The sequence below is a fragment of the Dermacentor albipictus genome, chromosome 3 (assembly GCF_038994185.2).
Source record: "Dermacentor albipictus isolate Rhodes 1998 colony chromosome 3, USDA_Dalb.pri_finalv2, whole genome shotgun sequence".
Taxonomy (NCBI): domain Eukaryota; kingdom Metazoa; phylum Arthropoda; class Arachnida; order Ixodida; family Ixodidae; genus Dermacentor; species Dermacentor albipictus.
Window position 1 is genome coordinate 58,658,593 of NC_091823.1, and position 18,043 is coordinate 58,676,635.

Here is an 18,043-nt window from a genome sequence, read left to right on the forward strand (position 1 = left end):
CACATTCGGGGGTTTCCGCACGGCCAATTCTGTGTAAGAAATGCTTTGTGTAGGCAGTGCCTAGCCTTAATCGATGAATAAGGGTTTCCATAGTTCTATCTAATGACAATGAAAATTTGAATTCAATAAATGGATCAATATGGTATAAGTCCGAGCTCTTAGAATTCTGGTCAAACCAAGTGTTTCTAGACATTTTGAGAGACGTTGTCCTTATAATGCAGAGTAATTCATCCTTTGATATTGGGAGTGGAGATGTATCATCTTTGAGGTGTGCTTGTCGTGCTGCTTCATCGGCTGCTGTGTTGCCAGGAATGTCACAATGCCCTGGTATCCACTGGAATGCTATTGCATGTTTCGCTTCGCTTGCCTTTGTGAGGTTTTTAAGTGTTTCATATATTATACTGTCACTGAATGTTTTCCCCTTTGTGCTGCAGAGTGATGTTAGAGCCGCCTGTGAATCGCTGAAAATTACCCCTTTTTGCGCTTCTGTTACTGACAATATAAATTTTACCGCACATAGGATTGCGAACAGTTCAGCCGTTGTGGACGAAGTCGCACGAGATAACTTAAATGATTCTTGTTTGTTGAGGTGCGGTATAATGAATGATGAAGTTGAAGAGGTTGCTGTACTGGAGCCGTCTGTATAGACGTGTGTGTATCCTGAATACCGCATATATATCTGGTACAGCGCTAGTTGTTGAGCAGCTCGAATGAACATGTCTCTTTTGCTGAATATCCCATCTACTGACAATTCGATTTTTGGAACTGTAAGCAGCCATGGAGGATACTCGATGTCCGAGTTCCAAAATTCATTTCTTGGCAATATGTGACAATTTCTTGGCAATTTCTTGACAATTTCTTGGCAATTTCTTGGCAGCATTCAGTTTATCAATGCTTACCTTTGCCATGATCTCATACGCAGTTACACACGAACGAAAATATCCACCCGCAGTGGAGCGCCATATGCGGGCTGTCTTCCATTAAAAAAAAAGTTACAGTGACGGTTTACTCCGTGAACGCGGGTGTCGCGCAAGCGTATATATATATATATATATATATATATATATATGTGTGTGTGTGTGTGTGTGTGTGTGTGTGTGTGTGTGTGTGTGTGTGTGTGTGTGTCGGACACGACGCTATCGGCCCTCGGTGCGCCTAGACGCATACACTGTCCGCATCGCAGATCGTATTCAAGGCAGGGCTCGCGCGGCTGCCCCATACGCAGCAGCCGCCGGAGTAGAACGCCCCGTTGTAAACATTCGCTTACTATCTAAATTACCTATAGCATGCTGTCAGCGCGCACAGGCAAACATGTACGCTTCACACCCGATGACGGGGGACGTTCGGTGTCAAAACGCTGGCGTGAGGAATCGCGGCAGCATCAGCGAGCGAAGCGACCTTCGTGCTGTCTGTCGCTTCAACGCAAACTACGAGCTACGCAAACTAAAGCTACGAGCAGTCGGCCCACCTAGACTGTGCCCCCAAAGCAGATCGCTTTCAATATAAAGACCACGCGACAGCGTGCTACAGCGCCGTGGTACAGTATGGTGGTACCGCTGACAGGGTAGTACCGTTCGGTATCGCGTGGTGGCACGGTGGTAAGGAGCGTTCTTGCATTCTTCACTCGTGACAGCTAGCGCTTTGAGGCGCTGTCGTTGAGACGCTGCGCCTCTGGTCGCAGCGTCTGCGATCAGGTGCGTTGGCAGATGCTGCACGGGGTTCCGAACGCGTTGCTTGAGCAAGTGGCACTCGAAGTACCGGTTGGCCGCCGCGTAAGGGTAAAGCACGGCGGCAAGGGGGAGCACCCCCCATAACGATAGTGCCGCGAATAACCACCTCCCAAGGCATGCTCAACGTACTCTTGAATAGTAAACGGGGCTGGTTCTTCACAAATATTTTCGTTATCCATTAATAACAAACGTTTCAGTAGCGCAATTTCAGGCATATGCGTGTCAGAGTTTGTGTTCAAAGTGTTAGTTTGAAGAGTATGAAGGGCGCGTAATGATTTTTATCGTCAAATTTCTGCGTTGCCGCTGCACGCGTAGTGCTAATTAAATGTGCAGACGAAAGTTGCAGACAAACCATGGCATGGAGGCCCACGCGCCTTCCTCGTTCTCTTGCTTCGCGGCTTCAGACAAACACCGCTGATTTCACGAGCTGGCTATAGTTACGCGTGCGCGTAATGAGTCAGTGGATGCCGCGTCCGTTCTCCACGATCTCTTCACCTACGCTGCTTTCTCGAAGGTCTCCGTTTCGGGACAACGGCTGCGCGAGCGTGCTGAGAGACGGTTAACGCCTTCGAAATAACACGCTCACCTTTCCGGTCTCTATTAGGACCCATTCTTTCGAAACGCTTTCTTGCTTTCGTTAAAAACGCGGTAAACGAGAATCGTCGTTAGAGCATTATCGAACGTGATCGGAAGGGTATATTAACTTTAGTTTAATTATTACTTATTTATTGGTGACGCGACTTTTATTTACTCATTTATTTATTTATTTGCAATACTGCTACTCTCATTCGAGAGCGTGGTAGCTGGCAATATAGTACATATCCATGTATATCAGTACGCGGGATTTAAGTATATAAAACATCGTTAAATAATATCTAGGCAGAACAGCTAACTCAGAAAAAGAAAAAAAGAAGAAGAAAAGGAAACGCAATTGTTCAAGGACAATGTTATAAAAAGGGCGCCGAGTTTAGGAATACAAATACACGTTTCCCCGTGACAATTAACTAACGTGATAGTAAAGAAAAATAAAACTAGCATTGAAGAATGCGTAGGTAACCATTTATACATGAAGTAGGAACGAACGCTAATATGTAACCCTTAACGCGCCAAGAAATTACACATTGGGTGAAGAGATGCACTTGTAAGATATAACACATAGAAAGAGAGAAGAAAGTAAATGAGAAGAGAAATCTAGGCAAGAAATTAGCAGGAAAAATGCCAGTTACCACTATCATCTTAGGAGTAGAAATAATACAGATACATATAATAATAATTTATTTTGGGAACAGAGCATGGAATATGTCCACATAACGGCAACTAATTAAAAATAAAAAAAAATAAAAGGAAATAGGGGACGTCGAAACCAACACAACGAAAAATCTGTGACGATGATTCATGCGATGATAAAGGATTTTATTTACGCACTGCTGCTTCTACTTGTGAGATAAATTCTGATAACTATTCAATGTTGGTTATAGCAGAATCAAGTCGGTTCCATTCAGCTAATGTGTGTGGGAAGAATGAATACTTGAAAGTGTCTTTCTTGCATGTGTATTCTGTTAAAGTGTACGCATGTTTGTCACGTGTTTTTAGTGCTTCAGAAAATGAAATTTACCTTGACACATCTATTTCATAGTTATCTTTTAGTAGCTGAAACAAGAACTTCAATCGAGCCTGTTTTGCTCTGGTAGATAGCATTTGCAATCCAGACTGCGTTAGTAGATTAGTCGGTGAGTCAGCGCATTTATATTTATTGTGAAGGAACCTTAGGATCTTTCTTTGTATTGCTTCTAATTGGGTTATGTTAGTCGTTGAATGAGGAAACCAGACCGTGTTTGCGTATTCGAGAAGTGGCCTAACGAACGTTCTGTAGGCCAGTAGCTTCGTTGATGCGGCAGATCGCGCAAGGCCCTTCTTTTTAGGAAGAATAATTTCCGCAACGCTCCTGTGGTGACATTCGTAATATGTTTATCCAACCTGAGGTCTGAGGTTAGTGAATATACTCCTAGATATTTATGTTGTTCTACTGTAGTTAGCGGTATGCCGTTAATCTGATATGTAAAGTTAGTCTTGCTTTCCTTCTTACGGTCATGGTTACAGATTTTTTATGTTAACTGACATCTGCTAATTACAGCACCAAATAGCTAGAGTGTTCAGGGATGTACTAATTCCAATATGGTCGCTATATTTAGTGATTTCGCTATATATAACGCAGTCGTCGGCGAACAGCTTTATATTGCAATCAGTGTTATCTGTGATGTCATTAATATAGATTAGGAAGAGTAATGGCCCAAGATCAGACTGAGCCTTGGGGAACTCCTGAAGTAACTGCGAGAGTGTTAGATAGCATTTATTTTGCAAGTTACATATTGTGAACATACAGACAGACAAATAATTTTAATTACAAGGTTTTGAGAAGCTTTGCCCTAGGGCAGAGCTGCGGACCGCTCCCACGTGGGGACGGGTAGGCCGAGCCTAACCGCCGCATCGTGGGCTCTCTGGACAGCCCAGGTTTGACGTGAAAGTTCTGAGCTCTGGATGGCAGAGCTACATTCTTCTTCCGTGATGCGATTGGGTCCCTGTAACGAGGGACATCGCCAGAGCATGTGTGCGAGATTGCTAACAGCCCCACAGTCGGGGCAAGTAGAGCTAAAAGCCTCTGGAGTGATCGTGTGGAAAAGGGCCTAGGTTTGGATAGCACTTAGTCTGAAGCATGCGTAAAGTGGACGCCAGAGGTCTAGCCAGTTTGCTGTGAGGGGGAGAATAAGTCCTCCTACCCAGGTGATAGTGCGTAGTAATTTCGCTGAAAGTAGTGAGAGTGTCCATATTGTGAACGATTGGCTAAAAATTAATTTATCCAGGCTAAAAGGGGCCCTTTTCCAACAATACTTTAAGCTTTAGCGATTAATTTGTTATGGCATACGCAATAAAATGCCTTAGATAGGTCATGTAGATAGGTCATGATAGGTAAACCAGCGGACTAGGCTGCATGGCTCTTGCAGTGCTGTTTTAAATTTAGTGTTCCTTCCGAACTGTATTGTCGATTGCACTCTACATATAGAACACGGGCTATTTTATGGCAAACTAGTCAATGTTTCTATGCCGATTTCTTGCCATAAAGTGCAAAAAGAAACTGCTGTATATTACTACAAAGATTACTCACGTGCGGATGATGCGTCAATTATCGGTCACTTGGAGGCATGTCTTACCGATTTTGATAGCGGCGATGTTGGTACTTTGTGGGAACGTTTTAAGAGCATGTGCCGGTATTGCCTTGATAAGTTGATCCCGAATAAACGAAAGAAAGCACACAAGGAAACGCCTTGCATGACGCGAGACATCATCCATTTAACACGCAAAGTGAAAAGATTAAAAAAGAACCGCCCATCACTTAACGTCATAGCACAATCCAGCAGAAGCCTTGCAAGAGCATTGCATCGTTCAAAGGAGCATTGTTTCAGTACAGCGCTACTAAACTTTAATAAAACCAACCTAACTAAATTTTGGAACTGCTTGAGTGAGAAAAAGAAACCAGTTTCACAGATTGCTGCTCACGGCGTTATTATTAACGAACAAAGAGGCATTGCTTAACAACCCGCCGTGGTTGCCCATCGGCTATGGCATTGGGCTGCTGAGCACGAGGTCGCGGGATCGAATCCCGGCCATGGTGGCCGCATTTCGATGGGGGCTAAATGCGAAAACACCCGTGTACTTAGCTTTAGGTGCACGTTAAAGAACCCCAGGTGGTCTAAATCTTTGGAGCCCTCCACTACGGCGTGCCTCATTATCATAAAGTGGTTTTGGCACTTAAACCCCACAATTAAAGGCATTGCTGAACAATTCAATATATACTTTAACAGCATATTTTCTGCTGCAACTGATGGCGTTCCCAATATCACCGACACTGCAATTACAAATTTTTCAAATATTATTAGTTATCTTGGAGTGCTCTCAATGCTACTTAACTTGAGAACTAAAATTTCTTCTGGACCCGATAATACCAAATGTTTTTCTTCGCTGATATACGGAACCTCTTGCAAAGCACCTTGACATCATATTTCATGCTTCCTTGTCGTGTTCGAGTTTGCCGAAGGACTGGAGGACAGCCCGCGTGGTGTCCATATTAAAAAAAAGGCAACCGACTAATTTTAGAAAACTATCGCCCGATCTCACTAACGCCAAGTTGCTGTAAACTAATTGAGCATATCATTGCAAAAGCCCTCCATGAATTTCTTGAGGAGTACAAAATCCTGACCAACTCTCAGAAATGGTTTCAGAAAGGGATATTCCACAATAACACAACTAATCACGGTCATTCACACTTTTGTTTCTTCCATTGAAAATAACAACCAAATTGATTTAATATTTCTGGATTTTAGTAAAGCCTTCGATAAGGTACCTTATTCCAAAGTAATATTTAAGCTAAAGAACTATGGCATACCAGAAGTACTTGTTTCTTGGGTCACTGAATACTTAGGCAATCGCGAGCAGTTCGTGGATGTAGGTGGGCCCCACTCGGCCTGTCTTCCTGTGACATCTGGGGTACCACAGGGAAGTGTACTGGGCCCTTTGTTGTTCCTCCTGTACGTGAATGACATTGTTGATGTTGTAAAGCCGAATGTTCAAATAAAACTATTTGCAGACGATTGTGTCTTGTTTAAAGAAATTACCCACATTAGTGACCAAGATAATGTGAATGATAGCCTCAGTAAATATTTTCTATTGGTGCACTCAATGGGGGATGACCTTGAATATTGAAAAAAAAGTTTTTCTTCCCATTTCCCGCAAGAAGACATCTCTCCCTTATATGCTAGGCTCCTCTACACTTAAACAAGTTACTAACAATACATTTAGGTGTCACCTTTTTGCAGCAACCTGTCCTGGAATCTTCAAGTGCAAAATGTATCATTCTCTGCTTTCCGTAAGCTGTGCTTTCTCAAATACAAGCTTAAACACACCGCATCCTCTGATAAACTGCTCACTTAATATTACTAAATTCGGCCGAAGCTTGAGTACGCCTGTGTTATCTGGGATTTCTACACTCAATGTGACATAAAGAAACTTGAACGAATCCAAACACAGGCTATCCGGTTTGTTTACAACAAATTTTCGACATTCGACTAGCCAACGGAATTGATGAGGTCTAATATGATTACTGCACTTGAATCGCGTCGAAAAAAATACGGCTTGGCTTTCTTTCTCAGCTACTTAATAACAAATTGGCACTACACCCGGCATTGTATGTAAGTTCACTAGTAACGAGACCTACTCGCCAACGTCATCAAAATGCTCTAACCCCCTATTTTGCCCCCCCCCCCCCCCCGAACCGACCTATTTAGATACTATTTCTGTCCACGCACCATTAAAGACTGGAATGACTTGCCTTTATGATACTTGTATCACGCTTGTTTACTTTTTTGTATCAGCGTTATTGGTGTTTTGTTGCAGCATTTTGCTGTATTGACATTGTTTTACTTCTTGTGACCTAATATTGTATTTTATCAACCCTTCATGTGACTTCGTGTTCGCAGTATGTATTAAATTTAAAAAATAAAATCCTCTCAGCTTGACCGCGGTGATTGACAGTATATGCAAGATCGTGGATTAGTTCTGTTAGTTGGGTTACTACAGTTGATAAACCACTGCGAAAGCCATGTTGGTAGGGAGACAAAAAGTCAATGCGCTCGTAAAAACTGTGATGTGCTTTAAGATTATGTGAGCTAGAAGCTTACAGGCTGTACTAATTCATGAAATGGCTGTAAGATATGAAATGTATGCTGTGTCACCTGATTTATATATCGGTTTCATTTTTGCGATTTCCCAGTCGTTTGGTAGTGGTTAAGTCGTGAGTGATTTGCGAAAAGTTATAATATGCCAAGGTATCTACTGCACCATTCTGCATGACTTTTCATAAAGTCACTAGGTATATTGTCAGGACCGCTGCCTTTTTTTAGGGTCAAGGTTAAGCAGAAGATTAAGTATTACAACGTGCGCAATGTCTAATTTGCTAATGCTTACACTCTGTCCGATTAGGATAGGGGGAATAATGTTATTACCTGTAGGAAACACTGATTGAAAAAAAAAATGTTATATGTATTGGCCTTCACAGTTTATTCCTCAGGGAGTACGTGGGATGCTTTTCTGTCATTGGTACGAAAGTGCCTCCAGAGCCTTCCGGGATTATTAGTAAGAAACCTGGGTAACGTTACATTAAAATAATGTTCTTTTGCACGTTTGGCTGTAAGCTGAAATTCCGCGAAGGCATTAGACAGTTTCGTCACTCTGAATACATTCGCTCCTTTAATTTTTATTGTTCTACGCAATATTTTCAGACGGCGCTTTGCCTATATTACTTCTCTGGTAGTCCAGGGATTATTTTTTGATGGTCACTTGGTATCGATGTCGGACGGCAGGCCTACGAACGATATATACACCGCGCAGATGACCATTCTGCCTGTCACAAGGCAAATGGGCTTTTTCGTCACGCAATGCCGCCTGTAACGCGTTGCTCTGCTGAGGTCAAGGTCGGGAGTTCGATCCCTTCCGCAGTGCCGCATTTAGATGGGGGCGAAATGCAAACGCGAGAGCGCCCCGAGATGTTCATGTGTGGTAAAGAGATCCAGGTGGCTAAATTATTACCAGGAGCCGCCCACTACAGCGTGCTTCACAGTTAGACCGTAACAAAAACGCCAGATTTTTTTTTCGTCTGAAAAAATGTCGCATAATATGCGACAAGATTTCAAAGCGTGCATTGTGTCGCTGCCAATCCATGGACTGTCGTAAACCAGATGAGTGAATATGAACGCCCATGTACGGAGGAAACTGTTCAGCTCAACTTTGGCTCAATTTAACCGAGCATGACTTTACTTTCTCATCATATCAGTGCTCGGGAGGCACAACTTTACACTCGTTTAAAGTGTCCTGTCTTACGGTCTCTGCTTTTCTTTCCCCAGCAACAAGATCTGATCAAGTTAGCATATTACTGAGTAGGTAATCAGCCGCGACCGTTGCATGGCTAGGCTACGTAACTGCTTTTTATTCTTATACAAGTATACCGTGTGTGCCTGCTAGCGTTAGCCAAGCTGTTCAATGGAGAAAAAATTTAAAGAAGACGGTGCAAGATGCAGTAGGTATTAGGATCGTATCTTGCATGCTATTTTTCTTACTCTTTTTCTTTCTTTCGTTGAACAGCTTGACTAATGACAACTGGGACAACCTATATATCTGTCTGTTAAATTAATTCTGGGGTTTTACGTGCAAAAAACACTTTCTGATCATGAGGCACGCCGTAGCGGAGGACTCCGGAAATTTGGACCCATGGGGTTCTTTAACGTGCACCAAATCTAAGTACATAGGTGTTTTCGCATTTCACCCCCATCGAAATGCGGCCGTCGTGGCTGGGATTCGATCCCACGCGTCGTGCTCAGCAGCCCAACACCATTGCCACTGAGCAACCACGGCGGGTATGTCTCTCTGTAATGGGCAATCTACACACGTACGACATTTTTGTTAACTTTGCGGTCATAAAACCCCGTTGCTGTTAGAGATGCGAAATTTCAATATTAATAGTGGTGTGGCCCCTGAATTTATGTAGTGGGTGCGAGCAATCCGGTGCACAAAAGCGCGTGAAAAAAAGAATGACACCGCAAACTATATAGGCCCATCTCTATAGTTTCCAGTATCTCGCAGATTCTTGAAATGGGCACTTTTTCTTTGACGGAGTAGTTTATTGCAAAGCATAACACATTCGATAAACTTCAGTATGCTTTCATATCGGGATCAGACGCTAAACTATTACTTGAAGAGCTATCTGATGAGCTGCACTCGACTTTACAATAGAATATTTTTCACTCCTAAAAAGCGTTTGTTACAGAGAACCATCAGATACCCTGCTATAAGCTTAATGACTGCGGTTTTGGGGGTCAGTTATTTGCCACTGCTCCGCAACCTTTTGTCTGGTCGCTCCCAGGTGGTAACATTTCGGAACGTGCAAAGTGAGATTGCATACTTCAACGGTGGTGCTCCTCAGCGTTCCTAATGATCGACGCTTTTATTCAACGTTTGCTTTAATGATCCTTCAGGTGTTATTACGGCTTCACAAGTGTGTCAGTATGCTGATGTTACACTTTACTTGTTTCAGGTAGCAGAGAATACAGTATATAGCGTGTATAAGGCTTCAAAAGGACGCCGCTGTTTCACTGAGTGATTGGTTTGAAGCCGACTCAATACACGTAAACTTGTTAAAAACTAAACTTTTTTGAGTGCGCAATTCACTCAAGGTCGTGCCAGAAAGCAATTCCATCTGCTTGTGCAGGTCTAAATGTACTGCCTGATCTGCAACCCTGTTAACGTGTGTGTATTGTGCCATACTTTGGCATTTACGTTGACGATGACCTTTCGTGGAAAACACGCACGGCGCTTGTTTGTAAAAAGAGAAAACTTTGGAATTAAGGTTGCTTACATTACAACACCAAAGCTTCCTTCCTCCATTTATCCAACAAACATCGGCCCATGTCTTAGCGTACATTGTTCTTAGTTATGGAATTTGCTGCTTTTTTAACTGCAGCTTACCTGTAATAACAGAGTCAACAGTGCCCTCTAAGGTATTGAGGACGAGCTCCAACACTAAAAAGCTGGTGTCACCGTCGGCGTGACGTGTCATGAGGGATCACGTGGACACAGCGGCCACGTCGGCTGCTTCGGTAGCGCGGTAGCGAACTGAAAACGAAACTTTAAAGTCCCACCTGCGCTGCGGTTCTGATTAAGTGTGAGGTTTTCCCGCCTTGGGTGTCTGCTTGACAACATTTGAAATCACTATAATAGGTAGTGGCTGCCTTTGGAGGCGTGCAGCATGGTAGGCTACTGCTCGGTGCCGCAGTGGCGGACGTACGCAACAGAGCCTGGTGTCAGCCTTATTCACACGTAGCCGCAGGACAAGAAGCCGCTTGAAGCTTAATTCGCAAAACTTATAACCAGCAAACAGCCATCGGCTACAAATCGGGTATGGAGCAAGCACAAACGCGAGGAACATTTCTGCTACGGCGTCGGGACTGCTATGTTTGGTGAGAAAACGCGCACTGAGACGCTCGCCCGCGCCCGCTGCCCGGCTATTGTCATGACACTTTATTTGGTCTATGAACTTGTTGATGCTAAATTCTGGCAAGTTCACTGAAATGGAAAGGGAGCGGAAAGAAGTACATTAAAAAAAATTGGCTGGAGCTTAGCTAAGGTTTAGCCTGGATATCTCGAAGCGAAAAGGTTCGGTGATGCTTATGGTTTAGGTTATGGTTTTGCTTTATGATTTAGGTTATGGTTATGCTTACGGTTGTTATACGCGGGCTCGTGCGAAGCGCGGTGTTGGCTAGCGTAGTGAAGCCTCTCGCTTCAAAAAAGGCATGACACATGGTCATGTTCGTGTTATGAATTAATGTACTGGATTAGAAAAAAAAAACAGTGGGAAATCGCACGCTGAGAAGACCGATAAACATACAGCGCGACGCAACTTGATAAATAATGTTGAAATGTCCAAGAATTTAGAAAAAAAGAAAAGATTGAATCGTCGCGACGGCACATCACAGTCGCCGTAGTCGTCGAACTCTCTATAACGAAATTATTTTTGAACAGCTCTGATAGCGTTAAAGCAACAACGGTTGCTTGTGTACTGTAAAATGCTCATATTCTGCGGCTTAAAGTTCACGGCACGGTGCGAAAATGCATTCGCAGCGAAAGCAAAACATTCTGCGTGGACACGCATGCAGACGCGCTGTCGGTCGCTGTGAACCCGTGCGATCGCTGCATTGAGGGTTCATTCTGTTATGCCCCATTTGGTTATACAGACAGCTCACTATAAGAACCTATTTCACATAGTTTGCTGTCAGCGTTTGCCTACCTTTCACGCAAGAAGCCGGTTCGGGAGACTCCATCGCGCCGACCGCGCGCAGTGGCGTTCACTGTAGGTATTCGGTAAAGAGATAGCGACTGTAAACGATCCTGTGCTTTCAGTTTGCCCAAGATTATCATTTTGTCAGTAAAAAACTTCCCTCTTTTTGAGAGTACCTACATAAATGTCTAGAGGGGCTGCCACGTGGCGTTTTTATTGAGCGCCGTAAGCCAAGCCTGCGAGGAGCGCGTCGCGTGATCCCTCGTACTACGAAAGGGAGGCGCTTCCGACAGATGGCGACTCCGTAAGTCCTCGACCCCAGTAGCTAAAAGCTTGCTGTACAGCGTCAATAAGGAAAATTCCGACAGTACAGGATGTTTCAGCGACCACTGTCTCTAATTTATAAAAAAATTGGAGATTTGAGGCGAACTTATAATTTTTGCCGAACAAGATTTATAACAAGAGTGGGCAAACGAAACCAAAAGGAAGATGACAATGATGTCAGGAACCACTAGGTCTGGCACCCTCACCGATATGTGTTATCTGCACAGAAGATGAAACCATACAGCATTTTTTTTTCATTTCATGTCTATAATTTCTTAGTTTAGTAAAACTAACTTCTGAAAAACCCCTCCGTCTCCTCTGATCAGATTGAATTCAGTCTCCAAAACTTACTATCCTTAAGTGCCTCTACACTTGGGCACAGCGACAGGAAGGTTTGTGCTGTCATTCAATATTTTCTTGTAGGGTCAATGAGATTTACACTATAAGCTCAAAATTTAAGATTTCCTTTTCTTTCCAAGAAATTTAATTTGAGTAATTTTTTTAGTTATAAATTTTCATAAAAACATTCTCTCCAATCTAAACCTTTTTATTCTAATACCTATTCTATATTCTATATACCTATTCTAAAAATTTTCTTTTAGTATCACTTTATTTTGAGCTACCCGGTTCTCGGCCAGTTCCCCATAGTGCACAAGTGCCAGTATTTCCAAAGGATTTACAAATCCATCTAAAAATATTTAGGTGCACTTGTGAACCGAAACAACCAGCACCGCTTGCTGACCCAGATTTCTGAAAAAAGCTTTTTTTCTTTTTTCTTGTCAGCTACCTGCCCGTAAGCGGCTACGTTAGTTTATCGGACACCAAAGACAAATGCTAAACCTATCTGGAACGATATACCATGTTCCAGAAATTCTTTCAGCGTTAGTTATATGGCATGAGAAGACATCTTTCAGTAAAACTAGTACTTGCAGCTGCTCTTCTAATCCCGTGATGGGTCGGCGATGTTGACACACTCTACCTAATTTTTCCTATTTCCTTGACAGATACCTGTAGTACCTGTCGGTGGTGAAAGTAGAGCTTTACTTTGAATTGCAGAAATAAATGCATGAAGAATGAAATAAAACCGCGGCGAAGGCGTGCTGATGATGGACGTGCCATCTGGTGGCGATAAACGCAAATACAGTGTTTTCAAGCTGCCTCTTGAAACGAAAGATGACGCCACTCTATCTGCATCACGATCCACACGATTCTCGCGAAAACGTCTCGCGAAAAAAAAAAAAAAGATACCGTACCGCTATGGTGGTGTAAGGTCTCGGGAATTTTAACGGGCTTGTGGGAAGTCAGCAAAGTGGCTAGCTATATGTCAAACGAGCGGATTCATCTGTATTATTATTTATTTTCATAGAGGATGTGGGGATTTGGGGAATTCGACGCGCCATGGCGCAGGCGCATTTCACCCATGTCTGCAATCCTAAGCCATGCCGTTCTTGCTCCGAACCAGTTTTAGCGGTGGCGCTCCACTCGCCATGGTTCGTGGGTGAGGGCGGAGCTAGTGACGTCACGGGAGCGGCCCTGGTGGCTACTGCCGTGTCGGTACGGGCTCTTTTTCTCCTTGGGACAGCGCCCGGTACGTACGATGCTCTCTCTCATCCGCCGACACCTTTGTGACTAGGATTGAGCTCACGCACGGCGCCTTTGCCCGTGCGGGGAGCGCGTACCTCGTGTTGTTTCCTATCCCGACGCTAAGCCTAAGAACGGGTGCCTAGTGCTCGCGCGAGGTCGTACCACGCCGAGCCGCACTCATCGAAGGCCCAAGCCGAAGGAGATTGCCCGAGCTCTCGCGAGTTGGCCCATTGGTTATCGCCAGAGCAAGTAGCATAGCCGCCGGGACTTTTCCTAGCGGCGCGTCCCAGCTTGAGCCTGTGCTCTCGCAGCGACGTGCTACAGGCGCCCCTAGCTGTATTTTTCGCCCTTGGTGCGGGACCCCTTTGGTTCCCCGCCGTCCCGGGACCGGGCGTTTGTGCAGTGTTGGGTGCCGTTGGAAACAATAAACGGTTTCCTTCATTTTAGGGCAATACTGTGTTTTTGCGTGCGTCGCTCGGTAGCCCCACGTGGCCTGAGCTCGCGCGCAGCGGCGCTAGAGGCTGACGGCTGACGCGGCCCTGTGGCTCGCTAAGCTCGAACCCGCGGTGGTCGGTACTCCTGTGAGACCCGTAGACCCCACAAGGTGCTGCAGGGGGAGGGGGGGGGGGGGGAGTGGCGGACGAGGCTGGGTCAGTAAGCTAACGTGGGGGAAGTGTGCTAACTTTCTTGCGTTCATTTGCGGTGTATGATTTGTTATAATAATAATAATTTTTATTTGAGCTTTTATTTGAGCTGAAAAAAAATGCCGTATAATGCTGCACTGCAACTGCTGCACTGCAACTTATTTTCATTGCATTTTGACGTTTGAAAATAATAAAGACTTATTTTGTTGGTCCAGTGGAACACTGGTTAGTGTTGGGTAGGTATATAGCCATCATGGGAATTTTGACAGCAGAGACCAATATGTTACGTCGTTTGAATTAAGAAATGTGCCGAAAATGCAGGAACTGATTGCTACTGATAGTTGATTACTGCAAAATTTGTGGTAATATTGCTAGTCAACAACTGCAGAACTATCGATAGCACAAACGTTCACAAGTATGTTAGCGAACTATCGTAAAAGTAAAACTGTCGATACTACTATCGATGTTTATACCATTGATAGCCTGTTAAGCCAAATTATAGTCAACAAAAAGAACTATTAGTAGTATCAATGGTCAATTTACCGATACATTTGCATGACTACTTCAGTACTATAAGGATGGACCTAATCTGCGCTATCGTCACCTGGGCAAGAGCAGGCACAAGACAGGGCCACCTCAACTTCGTTCTGCATTTTGCAAGTTTGTCCATGGCATTGTTGCATAATTTCTGTTCACTCATTTCCTTCTTTCACTGTGCCTTGAATTTCTGAAATCGAATGTATCTTAAAGAGCACGCAGAAAACATTTGGCCAAGACCTGTCTTGCTGACCTCGATCGCGTCAGCGTTCTTATAGTGAACCTTGTATAACCATTGCCGTAATCCATAAGTCGCACTCGTATATGGAACAAAAGTATTCGTTCGATGATATCAGAACAGTAATCAACATTTCGTCATCAATGGCGATTTCCATAAATCACGCATGAAGCTCACATTACCTCGTAACAACTAAGTAAAGGCACTCGCTTTTCAGAGCTCTAAGCTTTACTCAGTAATTGCTTTACGTACGAAATGACCGTATCGAGCAATACGATGGACGAGCCGGCAACCTATTTGTCGCCAACAACATCAAGTACCCAAAGAAATAAACAAATGAGTCAAGTAATGCGGTAGGGTGTCCCAAAGTTCAAAGACCCTGGGGAACACGATAAAAAAGGAATACCTGGTGTTAGGTTACAGTATGCAACACGCCTGACCAAAACTCACCGGAGAGCCCACCTCTGATTGCGAAGGATGGACGGATGCCCGTTTTCACTTCACTTTATTTCCAGCACAAAGTTCCGAGGCTTGCTTTTCGAGGGCCAAGTTTATTTATTTATTTGTTGAATTTGCTTAAAAGCCGATAGGACGCTACACTAGGGAGAGGGGCGCACATGTACAAATTATTATTTTTATTATTTGATTTCAAAACATATGCAATTTAAAGAGAGAGGGAAGAAGTAAGGAGCGGGCTAACAACTTAGGGGAGGGAGGCGGGGGGTGGGCACTGTAAGGTCGCGACGCCTGCCTTCTTTTCAAGAAAGAGGGAACAGAAAAATAGAGACGGAAAATGGGAAGCAGGAAAGAGGAAAGAACAAAAATGACAGATCACGAAGAGTAAACTAGAATATAATAGAGTGCAAAGAATGGAGCACGGCAGTAGGAGCACACACACAAAAAAAGAAACACTGCAGGTTGCACTAGTAAAAGTTCACAAACAGAAATAATGCAGAAATCCGTGAATAAAAATATATTGGAGCACATATTCTTCAAGTGCAGCTCTAAATACAGTGACTTCGTTGATATGGAGATGGGCCAAATTGTTACATTCTTCACCGTTGTGTGGGAAAAATTAGCGGGAAAAGCAAAGGAAATAAGAAAAAGAAATATGCTGCCTAGTCTTTCAAAGGAAGCGCAGCTTTGGACCGATCGTCTGCGCTGTAAAATTAATTAACTCTGAGAGAAGTTTGTTTCCATCCCTCGTTAAGACAACGTATTTTAAAGAAAAGAGGTACAGTTGCGAGGCTGTTCTATGCAGTGAGAGCAATGGAAAATTTAGGTTTAGTTTTATAAATGATACACTAGACGTGCGATGACAGTTTGCGAAAACAGAGCGAGCGCTACGATCTAAACTGACTCCAGAATATTGATAAGATAATCATGATGGCGGATCCCATACACAGCTCGCATGCTGTAACTTCGAACGAACGAACGTTTTATAAAGTGATAATTTCAGTGATGGTGGAGTCGGATAAAAGTTTTGTTTTATGTAACTGAGGGGCCCAATTCGCAATGTTTGCAAAATAAATAATATGTGTTTACCAAAAGCATTACATGTAAAGTGAACTCCGAGGCACTTATATGTCATTACTTTTTCGAGAAATGATTCTACCTATGCAGCGGTGACAAGCGTTTGTAGCATCACATTGACGTGAAATGTAATTGACGGATGGAGATAAACAAAGACAAGCGCAAGGTTCTACGTACAGGGTCCTGAATATTTGGCTGCGCGTGTTCAAAAAAAGATTTTGCGCTCACCGCTGCACTGTTCTTGCTCAAGTTTTGCAGAATGATCGCATTTTGGCGCCGACTTCGTTTAGTATAACACTTGGCATGATTAGTCACCTGTCTTTTAAGACAAAAATGAGAAACTGTTTTCGTCTATGGGAAAAATGGTGTCTGAAAAGCCGGCCCTTGCACAGACTTGTGTCTCCACATGGCGTCGTCTGCAGAAAGCAGCGTTGCAGGGAGGGCTACCGTTTCTCACTATATTGAGCTCGCATCCCCATAAGCACAGGCAAATTTCCACTTTTTTCTTAAAAACCAGACAATTAACTGTGCCAAGTGTTATAATAAGCGAAGTCGATGCCAAAATGCGACCGTTCTGCAGAATTTGAGCAAGAACAGTGCAGCGGTGAGCGCAAAATCTTTTAGAACAGGCGCAGCCAAATGTTCAGGACCCTGTACGTAGAACCTTGAACTTGTCTTTGGTCAGCTTTATCCGTCAATTTTTACATCATTTGTATACTTCTTAAAGATCAGATTGAAGATCAGACGGATAGGAAGAAGATTGTATTACTCCCTAAATAAATGAATCATTGGCGAATAGCCTAATACGTAAGTTAATTTAACCTGACATCTTGCTTATTTATGTCAGGTGCTTACAGAACCTTATGGAGCAGCTGTAGAAACTGTGCTGAACGATGAATCGGATTAGCCTGTTGTGGCAAATCTAATTCTGTTTATAAAACACTTTACAATCCAAACATACATGTTTGGGTTCAAATGTAATTTACTATGCATCAAGCACAAGAGAAGATGACATAATGAACCAAAAGCTTTATGGAAGCCCTAAGAAGTACAGTCAACTTGAAACTAACAGTTCAAAGCGATAAAGAGTGAAAAAGACAATCCTGAGCTTCACAGGAAGAATTTCTATGGAAACCATGATCCCGCGTGGTGAAAAAATAGAAGCTACTGGACTCAGGAAACCTAATAAAGTGAGCATTATAGCTACGTTTCATCCTCTTACACTTTAAACTAGGGAGCGATAGTGTTCTACAGTTGAAAAGATAATTAGAATCACCAAGTCAAATAGACAAACTATTTTCTCCACGCTCCTGTGACCCGGTAATGATTGGCGAGGCAGTGATTGAGCGGAAATGTTGGACAACCTACTTCAGTATTTCATAAGCACTTGTGATTAATGGTGTCAGTTCCAGAACAGAACGTTATCTTTAGTGAACGTATTCATTTCATGATTCTAATTGAACCAATTACCACAGGATCTAGTGGCAGACAGTTTGACTCACAGACCTCTGGAGAATGAACATGGGAGGTGTGCAGAAGAATATAGGAAAACACCCCATTAATCAAAGTACAG